Below are 16,876 nucleotides of genomic sequence, written 5' to 3' on the forward strand. Positions count from 1 at the left end.
ATTTCCAATTTGAAATCCCTTGAACCTTATTTATATGTAAACCTTTTAATATAAATAATCTTTTCTAGTCTTACCTTATAGTGTTTCCTGTCAGTCTCATAACATTTACTCCTCCTTGAAATAAAAGTTTTCGTCCTCGTTCAAAAATAAACTCAAGAAACCTTTTCTTCAGTGTAGCCACTCTTTTCTAAGTTGATCCTTCTTCTATTCTATCTTTCCACTTTACTAAACATTCTTTAAACATAGAATGCCTAGTTTTTTTTTCTCGATATTCGAGAATCTTTTCAAGCTCATGTGGAAGAATAGGTGGTTCTATGAAATCAAATATTGCTTCTTTTCCAATGATGTTGTCATTGTTTCCCATCTTGCATTTCAGTCTACTAATATGAAACACAGGATGTCCTTTCGGTAAAAGCTACCTTGTAAACTACGCCTCCAATTTTTTTAATTATTGTATATTGACCACAATACCTTGGACTTAACTTTTTCACTTTTTAAAGTTTATGGCTTTTCAAAAACTTTTACATAGACTAAATCACCTTCCTCTCAAAATTAATCGGTCTTCTTTTACCTTTCTCATAACTAATAGAACAATCCTGTGCTCTTTTAACATTGCTTCTTTTGCAACATTTATGTCTTGCATGTCTTTGAGAAAGTCTTTTACACTCTGTAAATTTTTTTTTTGTAACCCAACAGCTATGGGCTTTTTAGGCCTTCTTTCTTAGCATCGTTTGCGAAGGCACCCAATCTTTATCTTCATTGTAGACCTTGCACTTTCTATGTGTGTACTTGGTTGATACTTCTATGCTACTTTCGGGTGTCTTTGATATGACTTTTTCTTGAGGTATAATGGATGTATTCAAATTTTTGTGCTCCCATCTTTCAACAATTGAAGAATTTCCCGTTGATCCTGTCTTTGATATGATTTTTTCTTGAGGCACAATAGGTGTATTCAAATTTTTGTGCTCCCATCTTTCAACAATTGAAGAATTTTTGGATCCTTGTATTGATATGCCATGAAGATGCAGAATCTCTCCATTCTCTATTGGAAATGGAAGTGGCACATTTTTTCCTCGTAAAGAAGTCACAAGAACATGAACACCCACCTAATCGTGAGGAAGTGCAACACCATGAACCAAATCCCTTCCTGTCTATTTTTGTAGAACTACGCACATTGGGACGATAGGCAGGGAGTAGTCGAGAGGGCCTAATCAGGGTTAACCTTAACTCCTCCAAATATGGTCGTATATTTGGGGGCCCCAAATATGGTCCAACAACCATATTTGGCGGCCTTGAATATGGTCCAATGACCATATTTAAAGAATTTTATCTCTCACCCCTCTAAATATGGTCAAGAGGGAGAGGTAATGGCACCGAGAGAGGGAGGAGCAACTAGGGGCGATAGGCCGGGTGACGGGGCCGAAGGGGGGACGTGGTTGGAAGGTAAGAAGAGACGAGGGAGGGGAAGCTATCCAGGAGGGAGCGGGAGGGGGAGGGGGAGAGAGGGGAAAGTGTGTTACAAAATGTCCACCCTTTAGCTCAATGGGGATGACCGAATACTAGCGTGTATGCTAGTGAATTGGTATTGTGCGTGACCCTGCATTAGATACTAATTACCTAGTGTTATTGGTATAGCTTGAGACCATGCTTGACAAGTGTATGTTGTTGAAGTGTAACAAGTAGTGCTATGTTTTAGACGACTGTGTGTGGTCGAAGTGAAACAATTGGACTACGCTAGATAACTGTTGAAAATACAAGTGAATAGGGTGTGTGCGGGAACAAGCCCTTGGTTAGAGGCTGTAAAAGAGAATGAGTAAATGTGAAAGAACCTGTGAAAAGGTGAGAAGAATCTACTGGGAGAGAATAAAGGGTAGCATGAGAAGATTTAGGAAGTGTGGAGATATTCTGGGAAGTGTGGAGATATTCTGGGAGATATTCTGGGAAAAGTGAAGAGGTGGAGAGAATCAGGGAAAAGAGGTGGAGTGAATCATGGAGAAATCAGTGGGATTTGATGCTTGATGTAAACTCTATAAATTGAGGCATTGCCCTAATGAGAATTTGCTGGTTTTTGAGTATCCATGCCTACATTAATCTATTTGTTAATTACCCACTAATTATATTAATTTATTTGTTAATTATCTACTAATTACATCTTAATTATTTACATCTTAATTACATTAATCTATTTGTTAATTACCCACTAATTACATCTTAATTATTTGCTAATCACTTTGTTAATGATGTTGATTCTAGTGTTTGATCCACCATATCTCATCACAATGCTCTAATTTCAACATGGTATCAGAGCCTTGCTAATTTGTGAGCTCATTATCTTGCTAATTATTTTGCTAATTAGGATTAGTAAAAAATTATAATTTTTTTCTCTTTTTTCAACTCACCTCTGTACCCCCAGCCAGTGGAGGAGCTCCCTCTCCTTGCACACATAAAATTAGGCCAAACCCTTCTAGCACATGATAGCCAACCCATTGCTCTTCAAGCTCATCCAAACAACATAGCAAACCGCCGTCGGATGAAGGAGAAATCACTGTTTTAGCAGGCTCCATTTTTCAGCAGCAGAAGATCTCAGATCTACACTCACTCAGGGTGAATCAGTCTAATTCCTCTTAGCCCAAGGTGTTTTCAAGCATGCTCTACAAGCTGGTGAAGACAGAATTCAGTTTCATCAAGTCTACAGTGAGATCCAAGCTCTTCATCAAATCTGCAGGTGACTTTGGTAAAACAGAGATTAAGCTTTCAATATTTGGTCAAATCTTGTGTTTATTGGCTTAATCCTCTACTAGACTCATTGCTATTGATGCCTTTGAAAGCATTTGAGCTCATTTGAAGTCTAAGGCACCAGATCTGGACTCCCCTCATACTCTGTTTTTTGCACACAAAACAGTGGATTAATTTGTTAATCAGTGATTAATCAGTGCTAATCGCTGTATTTTATTGGAATTAGGGTTGCAAGAAAGCACACAAAGCTTGGAGAAGAAGAAGCAAGAATGCACATAACACACAATGTATTAGATTGTGTCAATGTACAAAAGATTAGTTAGCCCTAGAAGGATGGGCGTATATACAAGCCGGGGGAAAAAACCTCCTAAAGAGGGAAAAAGTGCCCCGGCGGTCCTAAGTGTGTTCACACACATCACTGCCTATATATATATATATATATATATATATATATATATATATATATATATATATATATATATATATATATATATATATATGGCAACAAATATTGTTGGAATTAGGGTTGCAGGAAAGCACACAAAGCTTGGAGAAGAAGAAGCAAGAATGCACACAACACACAATGTATTAGATTGTGTCAATGTACAAAAGATTAGTTAGCCCTAGAAGGATGGGCGTATATACAAGCCGGGGGAAAAAACCTCCTAAAGAGGGAAAAAGTGCCCCGGCGGTCCTAAGTGTGTTCACACACATCACTGCCTATATATATATATGGCAACAAATCCCCCCCTGGGAGTGATGGTGTGAACGAGAGCTGGCACTCATGTATAGGGGAGTGCCATGCCCAAAGTAGATCAGTCCACAAAGGGGAGCAAGCCCAAAGCTTTGCGGAAAGCTTCGAACTTCTCACGAGGAAGCGCCTTTGTGAAAAGATCGGCGAGGTTGTCCTTTGTTGGCACATAGGCCAAGCTGATCTCTCTTGCTGAGAGTCTCTCCCTGACATAGTGATAATGCACCTCAATGTGCTTTGTGCGAGCATGAAAAACTGGGTTTCTCGCAACTACCAATGCGCTCTGACTGTCAGTGAAGATAGAGGTGGCAGACTCCTGTCCAACACCCAAGTCAGCCATAAGCCGTCTGAGCCACACACACTCAACCGTAGCTGTGAAAGCTGCCCTGTACTCAGCTTCACAACTAGAAGTGGCCACAGTAGGTTGCTTCTTGCTCAACCAAGATATGCATGAGCTACCGAGCATGAAACAAAAACCACTTGTGGACACTCTTGTGTCATAGCAACCAGCCCAATCTGAGTCCGAAAAAGCATGTAAATCTGGCGGCAACGATCTCCCCTTGGGATAAAATAACCCAAGATGTATGGTGCCACTCAAGTAGCAAAAGATGCGTTTAACTGCCTTTTAATGCTGAGACCCTGGGCTATGCATAAACCTGCTCACCTGTGAGACTGCAAATTGAATGTCCGGCCTCGTAATGCATACATAAATGAGGCAACCAACAGCTGTTTGATAGAGTGTGACATCAAAGTGATCTCCAGCATCATGAAGACTCAACTTCAAACCTGTCTCCATTGGAGTAGCAATAGGCTTGCAGTCTTCAAGGCCAAATCTCCGCAACAATGTCTCAATATACTTTGTCTGACACAAAGCAATACCTCCATCACACTGCTTAAATTGTATCCCCAAATAATGATGCAAATGCCCCAAATCTGACATCTCAAAAATTAGCCTTAAAATCAGCAATATGACTCTCATTTGTTCCTGTGAGCAGCATGTCATCGACATAAAGAGCAATGATTAGATGTACACCATCCACACGTTTAACATACAAAGTGCTTTCTGTTGGACTATTCTGAAACCCATGTGCAGTCAAATATGCATGTATCTTTTCATACCAAGCTCGTGGAGCTTGCTTTAAACCATATAAAGCCTTTTTCAACCTACACACTTTGTTTTCCTGCCCTCTTTGAACAAAACCACGAGGCTGCGATACATACACTTCCTCGTGCAAATCTCCATTCAAGAACGCAGTCTTTATGTCCAGCTGATGTACATTCCAACCATTATGAGCTGCCAATGCACAAATGCTACGAATGGTAGTCATACAACAAGTGGGAGCAAAGGTCTCATGAAAATCAATGCCCTTTTCTTGAGCATAACCCTTTGCAACAAGTCTAGCCTTATAGCGATCAACACTGCCATCTGGCTTTCGTTTCAACTTAAAAACCCACTTACATCCAATGGCCTTTTTACCAATAGGCAAATCACACAAAGACCATGTACCATTCTTCATTATAGCATCATATTCACTTTGCATTGCAGCCAACCAATTTTCTGATTTTCAGTGTGCCTCATCAAATGAAAGAGGTTCTTCCTCTTCACACATACTAGACACAGCCAAAGCATAACAATGTGATGCATAAGAGGCATGCTGAAAACCTGAACGAGTACGACTAGATATAGGTGCATCAATTTTACTATCACGCAAGGTTTGCACCAGCCATTTAGGCATACTTCTAGCCTGCTCATTTTCAGCCCTATCCTCAAAAATTACATCCTGTAAATCTGCATCAGAAATAGGTTGATCTATGATGTCGTTTGAAATCTGCATAGGCTGAATATTTGCCTCATTAGGACTTACATTTAAATTCCCACCTGTAAACAGAGGCAACAATGTATCAAATACATCCCGTGAGCTCACACCTGTCTCTTTGGTACATGATAACAAAGGCTGCACAGCATCTTCCACAAAAACAACATCTCGACTAATCAAGATACGCTTTGACTGCGGATGATACAATCTGTAACCCTTGCTCTTAGCACTGTAGCCAACAAAAATGCATTTGACAGCCTTATCATCCAATTTTCTGCGTTGTTGCACAGGCACTAAAGCATAGGCCAAGCAACCAAAGACACGCAAGTGACCAATAGAAGGCTTTCTGCCATGCCAAGCTTCGTATGGAGTAATAGACTGCAAGGCCTTAGTGGGACACCTGTTGAGTACATATGCAGCACACATGACAGCCTCAAGCCAAAACGCATGTGGCAAAGCTTGGCTCTTGACCATACATCGTACCATCTCCATAAGTGACCTGTTTTTCCTCTCAGCAACACCATTTTGCTGAGGGGTATACGGCACTGTACATTGGTGTTTTATCCCACGACTAGCCAGAAATGCATCAAACTCTTTAGACATGTACTCCCCCCCTCGATCAGAACGGAGGGTGCCCACAGTACAATTGGATACATTTTCAACCATAAGAAAAAACTGTTTGAAGCACAAAAACACTTCGGACTTTGCCTTCAGTGGATATACCCATGCATGCCTTGAGTAATCATCAATGAAAGTCACGAAGTACAAGTGTTTACCAAATGACGGAGTTTGCATAGGCCCACATACATCACTATGTACAAGCTGCAATTTGCGAGTGGCCCGCACAGAACCATCCTTTGGAAATGCAGAACGCTGCATTTTGCCCAAAATACAGCCTTCACAAACATGTTTCAATGGTGCCTCAAGAGGGGGCAATGAAGCAACCATATCAAATTTCTGCAAACGCAGCAAACTAGCAAAGTTCAGATGACCAAAACGAGCATGCCATAGTTTTGCATCTGAAACTGCCTTTTCATCAGAAACTGCATTTGCTGAATCTTCCACACACTTGTCATAAGAATTGAGCCTATACAGCCCACGAAACAAGGTGCCAGATGCAATAATCTTATTACCAAAAGTCAAATCATGAACCGTACATCTGTCATCCACAAATTTGACTACAAGTCCAAGTCTAGCAAGCGCAGAGACAGACAATAGATTCTTCTTTATCCCTGGCACATACAAAGCATCTGAAAGTGTGAAAGCGCTGCCATTTGCAGCAGTAAGCATAATTTTACCAACGCCCGGGAAGAAGCATTATTGGCGCATGTGACAGTATTCCCATTAGAGACAGCCTCAAGACAAGTGAACATATCACGATGCGAGGTAATGTGCTTTGTAGCACCACTGTCAAAATACCATACATTAGAGTCAACAGAAACTGCCAAACATGCATCATGTACAGATGGGTCATACTGGCAATACACGCTAAACGCCCATTCTGTATCCTGCACAACATTTGCAGAATCTGCATTTGTAGAAGCATCCGCTATTGTGGCTGCATTTGACTCTTTCTTCTTTGCCTCTTTAGCCTTTAGCTTAGGGCAATTCTTAATGACATGATCATTTGCCTTACAATAGTTGCCCCTGGTCTTTTTCTTGCCTTTATCAAGAGCCTTCTCAGACTTATTGTTGCTACCTGTGGAAGGAGAAGAAGTTGCAAACCTACTAATAGGAGAAGAAACAGTGGAAGGGGCTGCCTTACCACTTCTTCTCTGCCTGCTGGGCAGCAATAATGCTTGATCAACTGCACGCTGCCTGGCCCTGTTTTGCCTGGACTGCGCTTCTTGCAAGAGCTTGTTGACTAAAGTATCATACTTGACAGCATCAAGTCTGTCCTCATTAAGAAGTCTCCACGTGGAAGCAAAAGTCTGATATGTCTCAGGTAAAGCATCAAGAACAGTCTGCACAAGAGAATGATCAGGAATAATCTCACCTGCAGAAATCAACTGTTCTTTGAGATCTTTAATCTCAGCAAGAAAAACATTCATGTCATCATCTTCTTGCATAATCTTCAATTCTAGCTCTTTACGCAGGTAAGCGATTTTTGCCTCGTTTTACGACCTGCATACAAACCAGCTAGAATATCCCAAGCCTGTTTTGCTGTTTTAGCTGAATGAATATGTGGGGTGATGTTACGTTTGACAGAAAGTGCAATCAAGGCATGAGCCTGCGCATCTTTACCATCCCAACGAGCTTGTTCAGCAGTGGGTAAAACAGCAGTAACAGTAGAGCTGCTAGAACCTGCAACATCCTCAACAGATCCTACATCCACAGAACCTGGACGTACATCCATACCCTGCACAATGTTCCACACTCCTTTTGCAACCAAAACATGTTGCATCATGTATGCCCAAAGTGGGTAGTTGCTGTCTCCATCCAATTTGTCATCAGCAGATAACATGCGAAATACATCATTGTTATTATTAGCCATGGCCACTGACTGAAACTGATGCAAAAGCTACCTGTAAATGAAGCAAAGACTGAACAAAAAACAACTCGTGCTATGTAGCACGGTCCACAATAGAGTACGTATGCCTGTTTTGTAAAAAACTGCACTGTCGAAATTTCTGCAAAAAATGACGAAAACACCTGTGCAGAACTTTAAATGCAAAAACGGAGCCCGAAACGACCTCAGATGCGATTTCTGAGAACGCAAAACCTTCGGGCTTATTTGCAGAGTATAGGGACCTGGAAGCGCTCATGAAAGCTCACCTCAATCGGAGAACGTGAGTCGGAGGGTGCTGGCGGCGTAGCCCTAGGAGCCGATGCCTGCTCTGATACCAATTGTTGGAATTAGGGTTGCAGGAGAGCACACAAAGCTTGGAGAAGAAGAAGCAAGAATGCACACAACACACAATGTATTAGATTGTGTCAATGTACAAAAGATTAGTTAGCCCTAGAAGGATGGGCGTATATACAAGCCGGGGGAAAAAACCTCCTAAAGAGGGAAAAAGTGCCCCGGCGGTCCTAAGTGTGTTCACACACATCACTGCCTATATATATATATGGCAACATATTTTGGTGCAATTGAGGGTTCAAATTAACCATGAGGTATCTGATACAGATCCCTATAACTTCAGATTGCAATTCGGAGTTGGTTTGATACTCCAACCATTCCGTACAAATTGGTTACCCTTGATTTAATGTAATTTCTAGGAAAATTGTGCTGATAAATTTGTGATAATCATCATTTTGCATTTAACCCTTGGTTAATGCCTGTAAATCTCACTCAAATTCAAGATTATTCACAGCCAGAGTTGCATTTGGAATGTGCATAAGAATGAATGCTATACGCATTATGTATTGGGCACGTTACATTAGTGTAAATATGGGATCAGACACTGCCCTTGTCCAGAATAAGGCAAGAGGTAAGACCTCCCGCATAAATTTGGGTTTGCATTGCATAATGACACAAGATGAACATCAAAAGCCCAAAGAAACTGTTAGCAAAACATTGAAACATGTTGCTCACATGGAGCAAGAAGACCTGACGGACGAGCTCATGGCCCCAACCATGAAAGAAGAAGAATATCTCTTTCCAAGAGGAAGATCCACACCAAGAAGATCTAAAGGAAGACATGGACATGAGAAGAGAAGCTGCCCCAAGAAGACTGAAAGAAGAGACGGACGCGTGGAGAGAAGCTGCCACGACAAGAAGACTGAAGACAAGAAGACTGAAGACAAGAGAAGATGTGAGGCTCCAAAGAGTGAGGAGCCATGTGAAAATCTCTGAGAGAGAGAGAGAGAGAGAGACCCCACAACCCAAGGTAATCTGCCCCAACAAAGTAAAACCACCTCTGAGCCACTAATGATGTAGGCCACGTGGTAGATGTATGTGTGAGCACTTTAGTCAAGGTCGCGGGCACTTATAGTAGCCTTGGACACAGAGAGAGAGAGTGTGTCAAGGACTATGAGTTTAGGGACTTGAGGCACTGGTCGCGGACTGTCAAGTAAGAGAGAAACTTGATACAGGGTCCAGGTGTGCTAAGATAACTTGAGGGGAGGACTAGACACTGGTCGCGGACTATCAAGTAAGGGGAGGCAAACTTGGTATAGGGTCTAGGTGTACTAGGAGTATTCACTTGAGGGGAGGTGTTGAAAATACAAGTGAATAGGGTGTGTGCGGGAACAAGCCCTTGGTTAGAGGATGTAAAAGAGAATGAGTAAATGTGAAAGAACCTGTGAAAAGGTGAGAAGAATCTCCTGGGAGAGAATAAAGGGCAGCATGAGAAGATTTAGGAAGTGTGGAGATATTCTGGGAAGTGTGGAGATATTCTGGGAGATATTCTCGGAAAAGTGAAGAGGTGGAGAGAATCAAGGAAAAGAGGTGGAGTGAATCATGGAGAAATCAGTGGGATTTGATGCTTGATGTAAACTCTATAAATTGAGGCATTGCCCTAATGAGAATTTGCTGGTTTTTGAGTATCCATGTCTACATTAATCTATTTATTAATTACCCACTAATTATATCTTAATTATTTACTAATCACTTTGTTAATGATGTTGATTCTAGTGTTTGATCCACCATAGCTCATCACAATGCTCTAATTTCAACAATAACTACACCACACAATCAAAGCGTAATAAGTGGTCTATGAAAATGATGTGCCATTCTAGATGATATGTATAGTGATATGCTCATTGAAAGCAATTGGTAAGACACGCCATGCTAGATGATGTGTATAATGATACTCTCATCAAAGTGTAGCAAGTGGTGAGTGTATGTTGTGTTTGTGCCTATCAACATTTCATATTGGGATTAATTGTTGTAATAGCAATTAATTGGAACAACTAATGTGTTTACGTTTGTGAGATAGGTAATGAGAAATGTGAGTGTCGTACATGGAGGATCTTGTCTATATCATCTCGGATTATTATTATTTTGTTGTCCATGTGCTAAATGATTATACATATTATTTATGCAGGCTTGTGCATAGCGTTACTATATTACGACCACATATGTTAAAAGAGTTTTGGTTATTTTACTCTTAGTGCGTGAATAAGCTCTAGTTCTTGAGTTATTTTTGCAAAAGTGGAAAAGCAAGCCCTATTTTGTACGCACAACTATTACTAGCTCCTTGGGCTATATTTTGAATACAATTCTCAAAATACTCATGTCCTGAAAGTGGGAGCTGCATGCATGAGGGGGGAGATTGCACCCAATAATGTGTTGATGGTGATGCTTTCTCCATCTTATCTTTTTATTTTATGCTTAAATCTTATCAATTTGATTCAAGTCTATGCTTTGTTCATTTGAGATGTATGTGAGTTTAATTAATTCTTCAAGAAGTACATGAGGTTCCGTGACCGTGATATCAGAGCTATGGATACTTGCACTTGAAGAAAAGGACAAAGCTCACAAAAATCCAAAGGATAAAGAAGACAAAAGCTTAAGGACTCTTGGACAAAGCTTGGAAGATTTATGGGAATTTTATGAGCCATAGGATGAAGAACTAGATCAAAGGCTAGCAATTTATGTCACCCTTTCTTGCAAAACCACTTCTGAGAAGCCAAAAACCACCCTTCTTGATAAAAAATGGTTTTCCTCATCTCTTAACCCCTTGTTGATCCGTCTATACGGATGAAATCGCCATACAAGAGAGGAATTGGCTCCACTTTCACATTGCTAAACCCTTGCTCATGAGAGGACTGAAATCTATAATGGAAGGTGGAGAGTTTCCCATAAATTAATTTGAGAAAAAATGTTTATTGGCTTTTATAGTAGATTAATCTTGAATTAAGAAAGCTTAACCAAGAGAGAAATCCAAGATTTTAAAATCACAATCAAGAATTTAATTCTTTTTTTATCTTTCTCCATCCCACTAGCGATGGTAACGATGACAATGAAAATTTGGAGCATTGGTGGGTTCTTTTTTTTTCTCACAGTAGCGCGCAGCATGGGTCTCCCAGTCGTGAAGAAACATCTTTTTCATAAATTTTTGAAGCTTAAGCTTTAAGCCTTGAAGCTTTAAAGCTTCATATCATTATAAGATTTTTTTAAAATCCTATAACCTTCCGATACTTATTACATAAGCTTTAAAAAAGCTTATATTACTATCCCTTCAAAGTTTACCCAAAAAAAAAGAGAAAAAGAGAGGAGGCTTTACAACAGTAAAAATTAAGCAAGTGGACGAAAAAAAGCCTTAATGATAGATTCTTCTACGAAATTTCATGACTCTTCTGAAGACTTCTTTAGCGTGTATTTACTTGGATTATTTGGGCATCAAGGAGTTATTCTGCTAGATATCTTCGATGTCAAACACATCTCTTACATAAGTTTCTTGAGCTTTTGAAGACTTTCGGAACCATGGTTTTTTGTTGACTATTCAATTATATCTTTCGACATACAAGCTCTACTTCAAATATTTTATTGAATTCTTAAACTCAAGCACATCAGCGACATTTTACTACTTAAACGCACATCAAATGAGCTAAGCATTATCATTATTTCAACAATTTTCATTTATACATTTAAAATCTGCACCCTTTATTTTTTTTGCATCTCTCTTTCATTGTGAATCCTCTACCCCCAACCATTTAAGAGAAAATTCAATCGTCTCTCTTTCATTATTTTTTTCGCATCTCTCTTTCATTGTTGTGAATCCTCTACTCCCAACCATCTCTCTTTCATTGTGAATCCTCTACCCCCCTAAACCCTAAACCCTAAACCCTAAAACGGTATTTTAGTTGAGAAAGAGTTAAGAATGGATCTAGAAGATAGGTTATCCTGCAAAAGAAGAGGCATAGACATGCAACTGACTCAACTTTAGACTTTGACAAGAGTGACCAAATTTAGAGAACCAAGCAAGCTACTCTTAGAGCTCAAGAGTTTAGGAAAGAGAAGAAAATTAGCCACAAAGCTTTTACCTTTCAAAATTTTGATAGAGCAAGAGGGATGCTCACACATAATACTTACTTGGCTTAGTCAACATGATGATTATTTTCTGGGAGAAAAAGTCTCTGAGCAAGACAAAATCAAGTGTGAGAGATTTTAGAAGCTCATCAAGAATCGAGGTATATTAAAATTTTTAAAAATTTCTTGAAAATTAGTGGAAAATTAGACAAAGGTTATTTTAAATTTCTGAAAAATGTGGAGTTGGTGTTTGGCATGTGGTGTGTCCATTCGAGTGTCCGCCATGACCATTCAAATTTCTTTAAAATATATTTTTTGCCCAGAAAATTTTTAAAAATCCATTAAAATTATAAATTTTCATTCGATTTGAGAATTGTTGGGCAGAATCGAAAATTTCGTGAACGATGGGATTCTCAGGAGAAATTAGGAATATTCTAGAAATTATTTTTAGAAATCCTAGAAATTGATATTTTTTAAAATATCAATGCTATTTAAGAAATTTATTTGCTGAAATTTTTTCTGGAAAAATATAGATTTGGAATGCCATAAGATAGGTTTGGTGGAATTCAAAAGTATCGTATTTTGAGGCCCTATAAAATTAGGAAAATTTTGAAAAAAATCATGATAAATTCTTTTCTCAAGAATTTAATATTTTCGAGAGTTATTTAATATTGAAGTACGTTTTCTCGTGCTGACATTAGATAGATGCGTGTTATTTGCACATTATTAATACGATTGTACCTTGTATTAGTAGATATTTATGTTTGGATGAGTTTTGAACGATGTTTTCATGATTTTTTAAACCATTATTTAGCCATTCTTTTTGGACACGTTCCTTAATTTCTATTGATGGCTATAATTTGCGTTCAAAGTGTGTTTCACCTTTGACACTTTTCCATGATAATTTATTTTGCACTTGTTTAAGTGTGGTCTGTGCTTAATTTCTTAAGCCTAAGACAAATTCTATCATGGGGGTCAGTTGATCGATTTGTTTTGGTGGATTTTATTAGATGTTTTTCAAGTTTTATTTGGACTCATCAAGTTTTGCCTAAATCTTTTGTGTCTAGGGGTTTTTTAATGAGTGCTATACACATGTGTTTTTCACTTGCTTACTTTGGAGTTTTGCTTGAACGACATCACGTTTATATACTCCGGATTGATGAGTTGGCCACCAATTTTAATGCTTCTTTGGGCATGATTAATGTTCATTCGATGGTATGCATTGATTTTTATGATCAACTATGGTTTTCATGGATTCAAGGAGCTTCTATGCTTTTATCCATGGTTTTATTATGATCTTTTGATCTTTTGGATAATTTCATGTGCTTTGAAAGTAGCATTTGCCTTCGTTTTTTGCACATAATTTTGGACTATGTTCCTTGTACTCTTGTACATATTCCAACTCGGATACTTAGTTGCTTAGGTGAGTTATTTTTCTACCCTAACTTTATTGTTTTGGGTAGTTATCATTAGAAAGGAGCCAATAATTCAAAATTCTTTTCTAATGATGTACTCGAAAAGAGTTATTCCTTGATGTAGTCTCAGGTATATAGAGACAGGTTTTAGTATGTGAAAGTCTAGGATAAGGCCATCTTATTCCTTTTATACATGATTTTATTCATATTTCCTAGACGGCATACTAGGGAGATTCAAATTAATAAGGTATGTAGTATGGGTGGTATGGGACGCTAGAGGTCCCTCACATATATTATTTTATGGGATAATTTGGGCTCAAGATTGTTGCTTTGCTAACATCACTTGGCATGTTAACCTCAACATTCAAAGACAATCTCATTTTTTGACTTCACTTGAAGTTGTAGTGAAGGCATTTTCTAGATAAACTTATTTTATCTATAGCCTACATGTATTGATGAGTGTAATCTCGTCGGCATTTTCACTTGTTGAAATCTCTTTCTTTAGAGTTCAACGAGTTTATCTTGTTGTGTTCAGATTAAGGAAATTTAAAATTTTCCTTTGTTTGCATTTCTTTCTCTAGTTCCGTATTTTAGGTGATTTATACAGTCAACCTGATGGTTTACGGATGGACATATGTGACTCATCGAGACATTGATGGCTCTCTATGTTGATATGGGTAACTCAGGACGCCGATAATTCCATGAGCAAATGTGGGGTACATCAGGCCGCCAATGGATACCTGGTTCTTGTTGTTATAATGCCATGTTTTCCTACTTTATTCTGAATGGTTTACAACGAGGAAACTAAGTATGAATTCCTTTGATCATCCGTAGTCTAATGGGCAAACAGAGAGTATGAATCAGATTGTAGAGGATATGCTTTATGCATATGTCTCTAGAAAAGCATCAAATTGGAAAAATTTTCTTCCAATGATGGAATTTGTCTATAATAGTTTTAAACATACGGCTATTGGTTTTAGTCCATTCATGCTTATGTATGGGCATCAACCCAGAGCACCTATTGATGTCGGTCTTAAGGACATCGAGCTTGATACATCAAGGGATTTCTTGTGTGATATGTAGGAAATGCTGACCAGAGCTCGGGATTCTGTGTTAGGAGTGCTCAGGATAGGGCACGGTTCTATGCTGATAGAGGACGCTCAACTTGGTCTTTTGAACCAGGAGCGTTGGTTTATTTAAAAGTTCCTAAAGATTTTCAGACTTTGTCAAAAGGAAAATGCTCGATTTTATCTCCTAGATATTGTGGTCCTTTTCAATTTATACATTAGATTGGCACAGTTGTGTATGAACTTAAACTACCTCCACATGTTAGAGTTCATCCAGTCTTTCATATCAATAGATTGAAAGGGAAACTGGGAGGTGAGGATAACATAGTTACTCCCTCAAGAACTCGTTGAAGTCGAAGCATTATCCTATATTCCACATGAACCTTATAAGGTACTTGAATTCACGGAAAGGAAGCTTTGTAGCTGACTAATCCCTGAGGTTAAAATTAGGTGAAAAGATAGGGAAATACAGGATTCGACTTGGGAATCGGTTGAGATTGTTCAGCGCAGTTCTCCTTCTTTTCATTGCAAGAGTGCAATGTTTTGAGAGAGGGGAAGTATGTTATATGCACATTATGTGTGCATATACTATGAGGCTAACCCACATTAGGCTTGTGAGCATGGGAGCATGGGAACAAGCTCTAGTGGAGCATGGGTTAGGACTAACCTTAAGGGTTAAGGTTAGGGTCAGGCATCTAAGGGTCACACATGGGAAATGGAGAGTCAAGAGTCACTTGAGGGCCCTCCTATATAATAGGGGCATGGGGCACACTCAAGGGAGGCGAAGGCTATGTTATCTTGGAGGCTGAGGCTATGGTCTCTTGATGTTATCTTGAGGCTAGGTTATGTTATGTTCTCTTGTGTAAAGGATCATAACTAGTTACCTACTAGCATTTCACACTATAGCTACATGCTACTGGATTGGAGTTATACCTCTTGATGGTATGGGACATCATGGTAAAGGTATGATGTACTTCATTATAATTCATGTGTGCATCCCTTGGACTCGGGGGTGGTCGGGTGGATGAGTTTATGCCTGATTTATGCATGTTTATGCATAACAATTATCTAGAGAGATCTTAGGATTTTAACGGTGGTATCAGAGCAATCTCTAGTTAATTGTTGTTGATTTTTCTTTCTTATTATAAATTTTAAAGTAAATTTTAATATTTACTAAATAAAAATATTATTTTATTGATTTGTATTGATGATTTACACGTGGATCGTCGATATGGCGGTTGGAATGCATGTTACTACTATTTAATGGATGAATCGATGTTGTGGGGGAATTCCATGAGTATAATGCTATTTTTTCTTATTTTTTATGGTTTAAATAAGCATTAATGGAAATTTTTATGCAAGTACCACATATTTTCTGTGGATATTTTGGTATAATGGATTCCCTAAATTTTTAGAATTTTTAGGAATTTTTTCCTAATTTTTTAAATTTTTTTTATGCATTTTTATGGTTAAAAATGTATTTTTTAATACATTTTTGTAGGTTTTTTCCATGGGTATGCTATCAAATTTATGTCGATTTTCTGCTGAAATGCAGTAGGGGGTAGCATGTTGATGCATGGAATGCTCTCGCATGTGCGTGGGACCCTCTTCGCCTCTCAATTCTGATTTTTCCTCTCCCATGTATGGACTCCTCTTAATAGGGATTAATTTTTAATCATAATTAACTTTTAATTATGATTATTCAAAAGCTAATCAAGTATTAATCTCTCTGTTAACAGGGAAGGAGGGAGTGAGAAGAATGGTGTTTGAGGAGAGTGGAAGAGAGGAGAGAGGAGAGGGCTCCTCTCTCTCCATCTCTCTCACATCGCAACATCGGGGGGGGGGGGGGGGGGTGCGAAAATCGCTACCTCCCCAAAAATCATTTTTTTAAAGGTTTAGTTCAAAGTTTAAAATTTTAAATTTTTAAATATATTAAGAAAGAGTTTTTTTTAATTCCAAAAAAGCCTTTCAAAGCTTGGGAAAAAAGGAGAAAGTATGAAATTTTGAGAAAAAAAATCTCTGAAATTTTCTGATTTTTTCTTCTTGAAATCTCTTGGCTTTCCGCATTCCCGGGAAACCTTTTAGCTTTTCGAATTCTGGAAAATCTTTCGACCTTTCGGATTCCGTAAACTTTTGACCTTTCACATTCTGATTTTTTGGTCTTTTCATTTTCC

This window comes from Cibotium barometz, chromosome 3 (assembly GCF_041138505.1).
Source record: "Cibotium barometz isolate CiBa-2024 chromosome 3, ASM4113850v1, whole genome shotgun sequence".
NCBI lineage: Eukaryota > Viridiplantae > Streptophyta > Polypodiopsida > Cyatheales > Cibotiaceae > Cibotium > Cibotium barometz.